We start from the raw sequence: 7,569 nt of genomic DNA, 5'->3' as shown, positions 1-7,569 counted from the left end.
TCGCCTGTATTCGCCTAAAAAATCAACTAAGTGGGACTGGCCCATAAGAGAGTCCCACCCTGTCCCACGCAATGAAGATGGAAGCCGCCTCTGCAACAGGTGTATATCCACAACTGGGCTCCGAACATCACCTTCTTTCCAGCCCAACAGACAATACTTAGTGGACACTGCCACCATGTGGAATAGAATAATACACATACTTTTAACAAACAAATGCAAGATCCCTGTCCTCCCATGTGCTTCTTTGGCCTGGATTTGATAAAGGACTCAGTTGATATTTTTAAGGCAGAGATAGATAGATTCTTGATTAGCACAGGTGTCAGAGGTTGCGGGGAGAAGGCAGGGGAATGGGGTTAGGAGGGAGAGATAGATCAGCCATGATTGAATGGCAGAGTAGACTTGATGGGCCGAATGGCCTAATTCTATTCACATCACTTATGACCTTATGAGCTCACTGCTGACTCCTGGGAATCCCTTGTGTGTGACCACTCAAAGTGTTGAGCACCACATACAAGGCCAGGCATGGGCAGCTCACGGAAGTGAACAAATGGCAGCTTACAGCCCAGCGGGTTGAATATTGATTTCTCCAACTTCAAGTAACCCTTGCATCCCCTCTCTCTCCGTCCCCCTCCCCCCCCCCACCCTAGTCGTCGTACTAGTTTCACAGTTGTCCTGTTGAGTTTCACTGTCTATAACACGTTACCACCTACCCCACAGCCAACAATTGACCATTGTGAGCTCCATCATTCCTTGATCGTCATTGTTTTTTGCATATTTTTCATTCATTTGTGCCGTCTATATCTCTCATTTCCCTTTCCCCTGGCTCTCAGTCTGAAGAAGGGTCTCGACCCGAAACGTCACCTCTTCCTTTTCTCCAGAGATGCTGCCTGACCCGCTGAGCTATTCCAATGATGTTGGTTGCTTACAAATCATCCATCCACCCCATTTGTGGAAGGGTCGGCAGTTCCAATATTAATCTCAGTGGTAATCTCGGAGCCCACAACACATGGAGTGGACGCAAGTCTCCTCGATCCCGAGTGACTGCTCATGAAAATGGCAAGAACTTGGATAGATATTGACACAAAGTGCTGGAGTAACTCAGCAGGTCTGGCTGCATCTGTGGAGAACATGGATGGGTGACGATTCGGGTCGGGACCCTTCTTCAGATGCCATTTCATGTTGGGATCCTTCTTCAGACTCCCTATCCATGTTCTCCAGAGGTGCTCATAGATAGTAGTTCAGGACTGCTCTGCCTGACCCGTTGAGTTATCCTAGCACTCTAGGCCACTTTTTGTAAACTAGAATCTGCAGTTCCTTGTTTCTACCGGTATTAATAATGCCTTGTGCAATAATTAACAGAAAATAAGGTGGACACAGTGCCAGTGCCCCATTTAGCCTGGAGTTAAACTTCTGAGCATATATTTGCTCACTGACTCAGATTACCTGTTTCCACACCTGTAAAATCACCAGTCCTGCCCGTTTCAGCACAGCCAGTGCAAATAACTCTTCCCCCTGCTAGCTCTTACCAGCCCTATCCAACCTCTCTCTGCATTCATCCCAATTCTGTGGTTGTGCTGAAGGCTCTCAGACCAGAAATATTAATTCTGCAAATCTTTCAACGGACGTTGCCTGTCCTAATGAGTGTTTCTAGCATTTGCTGATATTATTTCCTATTTCTAATACCTGCAGTTTTATTTTCCAATCCTCCCCCCTCCTCGCCAAATTGGTGTCCCAGCATTCCCAATGTTATTAGTACCATCACATGACCAACTACTTTGACCCCATAAAGAGGCCGAAAGTGCTGGAGTAACTCAGCAGGTCCGGCAGCATCGCTGGAAAACATGGATAGGTGACGTTTCGGGTCGGGACCCATCTTTATTCTCTTATTTGAGAGCAGGGTGAAAATGAACAATAAAGTTAATGAAATCAACAAGTTCTGCACGATGCAGTTGTAGATGTAACAGAGATAGAGTTGACGGATGGAGCCAGTGTACGTTTGGAACAAGTGTTTGACGTAACCAACAAAAAGGGACCCATCTGTAACTCCAAGCTCTTCCATTCCATTCCGAACCTCTCTGCCTTTCCAAACTCTTTAAAACCCACTATGGTCACCATGGAACCATCACCTGGGATGTGTCTCCATTTTGTTAACAGTCATCTGTGAAATGCCTTTGAACTGTATAAGTACCAGTTGATATTGTGAAGTTGGAATGAATAGCAAACCAAGAGGCCCCCAACCAGCAAAGAAATAAGTGATTTGACAACTTATTACTTTCAGTTGATTGAGGAACAATAACCACAAACTCCTCAGCCTTTTAACTGGTGCCACTGGATCTGTTAGACAACGGCAGCCTCCTTCAAATTCTAAATGATGGACTGAGCTATCAGGAGGCTCTTAGATTTCTCATTGCCTCCTTCCGATGAAAGGGCAGGGTCCTGCAGAGAACACAAAGTGCTGGAGTAACTCAACGGGTCAGGCAACACCACTGGAAGACATGGATAGACAACATTTAAGTTCATGAGCCTTCTTCACTCAGTTTAGACTTTAGAGGTACATCATGGAAACAGGCCCTTTGGCCCACCGAGTCCACGCCCCTAATACTATCCTACACACTAGGGACAATTTCCAATTGTACCAAAGCCAATTAACCTACAAACCTGTACGTCTTTGGAATGTGGGAGAAACCGGGAGAAAACCCATGTGGCCACAGGGTGAACGTACAAACTCTGTACAGACAGCACCCGTAGTCAGGATCAAACCTGGGTTTCTGGCGCTGTAAGGCAGCAATTCTACCGCTGCGCCACCGTGCCACCCAAATCATGGATTAGTTCATGGATCCTGCAGCCAAATGCCACCATGTTAGGTGAGACCTGCTGTCTTCCACACCAAACTCATCTCAAACCTCAAAGAGAGGTTGGACAAGGAACCAATGTACTGTCGTTTGCAGAAATAAAATTGTCTTGTACCCATTCTAGATTTGTGAGGTAATCTGAACCGAGGCAATAAAAGTAGTGGCAGAATAGGAACAATTTCCTTTTCTGAGATATTTAATTCCTGCTTATGAAGAGATGTTGCATTCAGTGCCAGGGTCAGCATTGGTAACATATAAAATGAGGTGGTTTAAATGTGAGTGGCAAGTAGGGCCAATCGCAATGGAGTGACGAGGCCAGCCTGGGCAAGGACAACACTTGTCCATTGTATGGTGTTGCAACAGTTTGGTTTCATAGTCACCACTAATAATAACAGTTTTCAGTTTCCTCCATTGTCAGAGTGAGGCTAAACACAAATTGAAGGAACAGCATCTTATATTTCGCTTGGGCAGATCAGGGGCGGAAATCGCTATCAAAACATGGGGAGGGGGACACAGTTTATTGGTGGCCGCACGCCCACACACACACACACACAGATGCAAGGCTTCAGCTGTGGGCCCTGTGGATGGTAACATCGGGAACTGACCTGGTTGATAACCAACTCCGAACTCCAGCAACAGCAGCTTAGTCCGCCCCGAATCGTGGGGCTTCGATCGGCCCGTTCGCGGGGCCTTTCATCGCCCGGCGTGGCTTAAAACCGGCCGCGGGATCTTTCATCGCCCGGCAGGGGCTTCAACATCTGGAGCTTCGATCACCTCGACGCAGCAATTTGACTGCAGGGCGATGGAAGATCCCACGACCGATTTTAAGCCGCGCTGGGCGATGAAAGGCCCCACGAACGGGCCGATTCAAGCTCCGCTCTATGATCCTTGCTCCACCAGGACATCTCCCCCCTCCAATCACCGCACCCTATCCTCAGTCCCACCCCCCTACTTCCGCCTCTGACCGACACTTCCCTCCAATCATCGCGCTGAATCATCATGTCCCCCCCCCCCACTGCCTGCTGACGAACGTCTCTTTCGTCCAATCGGCGCCCTCGATCAGTCCCACCCCCCACTGTTTCGCGGAGTGGGTCAGCAGGCAGTGGGAGGGGGGGGGCGGCATGGGGGACAGCCCAGTGGTAAGATTTGGTATGAATTTTGATTTCTCTCACTTCAGGTAGCCCCGGCATTCCTTTTCTCTCTCTATCCCTCCCCCACCCAAGTCGCACCAACTTCGCATTTTCACCATATCTATATTACTAAATCTCTGTTCTTGACCGCTTTTGGCCTTCTGTGCTGCGATTTCCGAGAGAACGCCGCCACCTACGGCCGTCATTTTTGGCCACCTCGCTCAGAGCCCCCCTCCGCCACATGTGTGCCGAGGATTTTTCCCGTCGATGAAATTTGACAGAGATATTAATGTTTTTACAAAATTCCCCATTCTCTCTGCTGCCCCTGCTGGAGGGAGGGGGAGGGACTATAAAACCAGGAAGTGGTGTGCCTCAATCAGTCTCTGCAAGTGGTGTGCCTCAATCAGTCTCTGCAAGTGGTGTGCCTCAATCAGAGCTCTGAATGATACTGAACAAATGTCTCCACAGCTGTGAGTACCCATAATGTGGTTTGAAAATGAAAATATGGTTAGTTTGAGGGAAAAAAGCACTGCCTGCAAATGGTTGTTTGGGGTGTTTGGGTTGAGTAAGAAGGCACCCTCTCTCTCTCTCTCCGCTCCTCTGTCTCCCCACCTCTCTCTCTCCCTATCCCTCTCTCTTTCTCTCTCTCTTCCCCCCTCCCCTGTCTCTCTCCCTCTCTCTCCCCCCCTGCTCTCTCTCCCCATCCCCCCCCTCCCCATCACCCCTCCTCTCCTCCCCCCTCTCCCCATCACACCCCCCCCTCCTCCTCTCCTCCCCCCCCTCCTCCCCCCCCTCTCCCTCCCCCCCCTCTCCCCTCCCCCCCTCTCCTCTTCCCCCCCCCCCCCTCCCCCCCCTCTCCACTCCCCCCCTTTCCCCCCTCTCCTCTCCCCCCTCTCCTCTCCCCCCCTCTCCCCCCTCTCCTCTCCTTTCCCCCCTCTCTCTCTCTCTCCCCTTTCTCCCTCTCCTCCCCTACATCCCCTCCCCCACCGTCCCTCCCCTAAACCCCCCCCTCCCCTCCACACACCCCTACCCCCTTCCCTCCACCCTCCCTCCCCTGCTCCCCACCTCTCCCCCTCCCCTCACCTCACTCCCCTCTCCCCCCCTCCTCTCTCCCCCCTCTCTCCTCCCCCCTCTCTCCTCCCCCTCCCCTAAACCCCCTCCCCTCCACACCCCCACCCTCTTCCCTCCACCCTCCCCACTCCCTCCCTGCTCCCCACCTCACCCCCCTCTCTCCCCCTCATTCTCACCCTCTCTCTCTCCTCCCCATCTTTCCCCCCTCACCCACCCTCCCTCTTCTCCTCCTCTCCACCCTCCATCCCTATTGCCTCTCTGTGTGTCTCTGTCTCTCTCTCTGTCTCTGCCCCTTCTCTCTCTAATCTCGCCCCCCCCCCCCCCCCCCCCCCCTCTAGATGTGACTGCAAGTTGGGGGCTATGCGTCAGTGGATAGGGTAAAAGGAGCAAATTAATAATATTAATATATCAAGGGGGGTAATTAGCGTGAGTGCGGGGGGGGGGGGAGATAGTTAGTGTGTGTGACGCTTCATGCCGCCTCCCCCCCCCACAACCGCACGTTGGGGGAACAGACCCAACGGGTCTGCACTTGGTCTAGTAAACAGCTAAAAATGGCCTGTTCCCTTTATCATCATTACATTTTTGCATATCTTTCATTCATTGTCCATCTCTCTACATCACTGTCTATATCTCTCGTTTCCCTTATCCCTAACCAGTGTGATGAAGGGTCTCGGCCCGAAACGTCACCCATTCCATCTCTCCAGACATGCTGCCTGTCCCGCTGAGTTACTCCAGCTTTTAGTGTGTATCTTCTTTAACTACCAGAACCACCTGCCTTCAGAGATTGTGTGTTCCCACCCCTGCTCAGCATTCCATTGGAATAACCATTACACTCTGTGCACTTCAGATCGAGGAATCAGCAGCTGCCAGGTCAACTTAGAGCAGTAGATTAAAAGAACTTGCATTCAAACCACACTCAGAACATTTCAATGCACTGTACGGTCCATGAAACAGAGTGGAGCTTTGCAGTGCTGTCACATCAAGTCTAGAATGTTGGTCGACAGTTATACAGATAACAGGAAGATGTTGCAAGAACATCTCTATCCTCAACAGTGGCAGGATCAGCGGACAAGTGCAAGAGACGAGACTGAAGCAGTCACCGTTATGTTCAGCTGAGTGGTTAATCCACTCTGGCCTCTGCCCGAGGTCCCCGCCCATTCCTTAACATTGGTCTGCATGTCAAGGAATGGTTTGTGAGCACTGGGCAGCATGGTGGTGCAGCGGTAGAGTTGCTGCCTTACAGCGCCAGAGACCCGGGTTCGATCCCGACTACGGGTGCTGTCTGTACAGTTTTCACGTTCTCCCCGTGGCCTGCTTGGGTTTTCCCCCAGGGTGCTCCGGTTTCCTTCCACACTCCAAAGATGGACAGGTTTGTAGGTTAATTGGCTTCAGTAAAATTGTAAATTGTCTCTAGTGTGTAGGTTCTCTCTATTGTACAGGGACCGCTGGTCGGCGTGGACTCAGTAGACCGAAGGGCTCGGTTCTGCACGGTGTCTCTAAACATTGGACACAGCAAAGATGACAACACCACCATGTCCCATGAAGATTGGTGCTCCAGAACTAGCTGTCTGGCCAGCCTGTACCAGTGGAACGTATAACCCTGGATTCTACCTAACAATGTGGAAACTTTCCCAGATATATCACAACAACAAGACACAGGATAAAGTCAATCAGTCTTCACTCAATTATCAACAGTGATGGAAGGTGTCACCAACAGTAATTACTCACCAATAATCTGCTCACCCGTGCCGAGTTTGGTTAATGCCACAGCCTTTGCTCAGATCAAAGCCTTGGTTTCATCATGGACCTCTATCCTCGGGTTGAAGTGAGTGTAACTGTGGCATCAGGGAGCCCGGGATAACTAATCAATGGGCTGTGGGAGCTGGTTAACCCAGCACAGGACATCATTGCAGCAGTTTCTCAGGCAGTGATTTTGGCCCAACCATCTTCAGCTGCTTCATAAAGGGCCCTCCTTCCATCAGAAGGCCAGAGGTAGGCCAGATGAAGCGCGTAAACAGACCCTTTGGCCTACTGAGTCCGCACCGACCAGCGATCCCCCCGTACACTAACACTACCCTACACACTAGGGACAATTTACAATTTTACTGAAGCAAATGAATGTACAAACCTGCATGTCTTTGGGATGTGGGAGGAAACCTGAGCACCTGGAGAAAACCCATGTGGTCACGAGAACATACAGACTCTGTACAGACAGCACCCGTGGTCAGGATCGAACCCGGATCTCTGATGCTGTGAGGCAGCAACTCTACCATCGAGCGCCCCTTGGAGTTTAAACCACAGCACAGACTAGAAATAACATTTCTAATTTCATAAACTCATTACTAGTCACAGCTGTCTGAAATATTACTGCCATTAATAACTCTTTAAAAACGTCACTTTGATTTGTGGTAAAGCTCAGTGCTGGACAGGTGGTGAAAAGAGGATCCAGCCCCACAGTCTAATCAACTCTGCAATTCTTTGGATTTTTTAAGAGACTGGAAGCTGTTTTCAGATAT

General features: G+C 50.4%; 1 protein-coding gene across 1 annotated transcript in view; it reads right to left on the bottom strand.

Annotated features, from left to right (window-relative positions):
- Window positions 1-714: 714 nt before the first annotated feature.
- The window catches only part of LOC116988810 (aldehyde dehydrogenase family 3 member A2-like), a 40,587-nt gene continuing 33,732 nt past the window's right edge, over window positions 715-7,569 (bottom strand). Inside the window, exon 11 of the mRNA XM_033045740.1 lies at window positions 715-732. The gene's annotated coding sequence lies outside the window, so the exon portion shown is untranslated. The remainder of the gene's footprint in view (window positions 733-7,569) is intronic.

Source organism: Amblyraja radiata, chromosome 28 (genome assembly GCF_010909765.2).
Source record: "Amblyraja radiata isolate CabotCenter1 chromosome 28, sAmbRad1.1.pri, whole genome shotgun sequence".
NCBI classification, from domain to species: Eukaryota; Metazoa; Chordata; class Chondrichthyes; order Rajiformes; family Rajidae; genus Amblyraja; species Amblyraja radiata.
The sequence above is the reverse complement of the archived record's forward strand: the minus strand, read 5'-3'. Positions and strand labels throughout refer to the sequence as shown.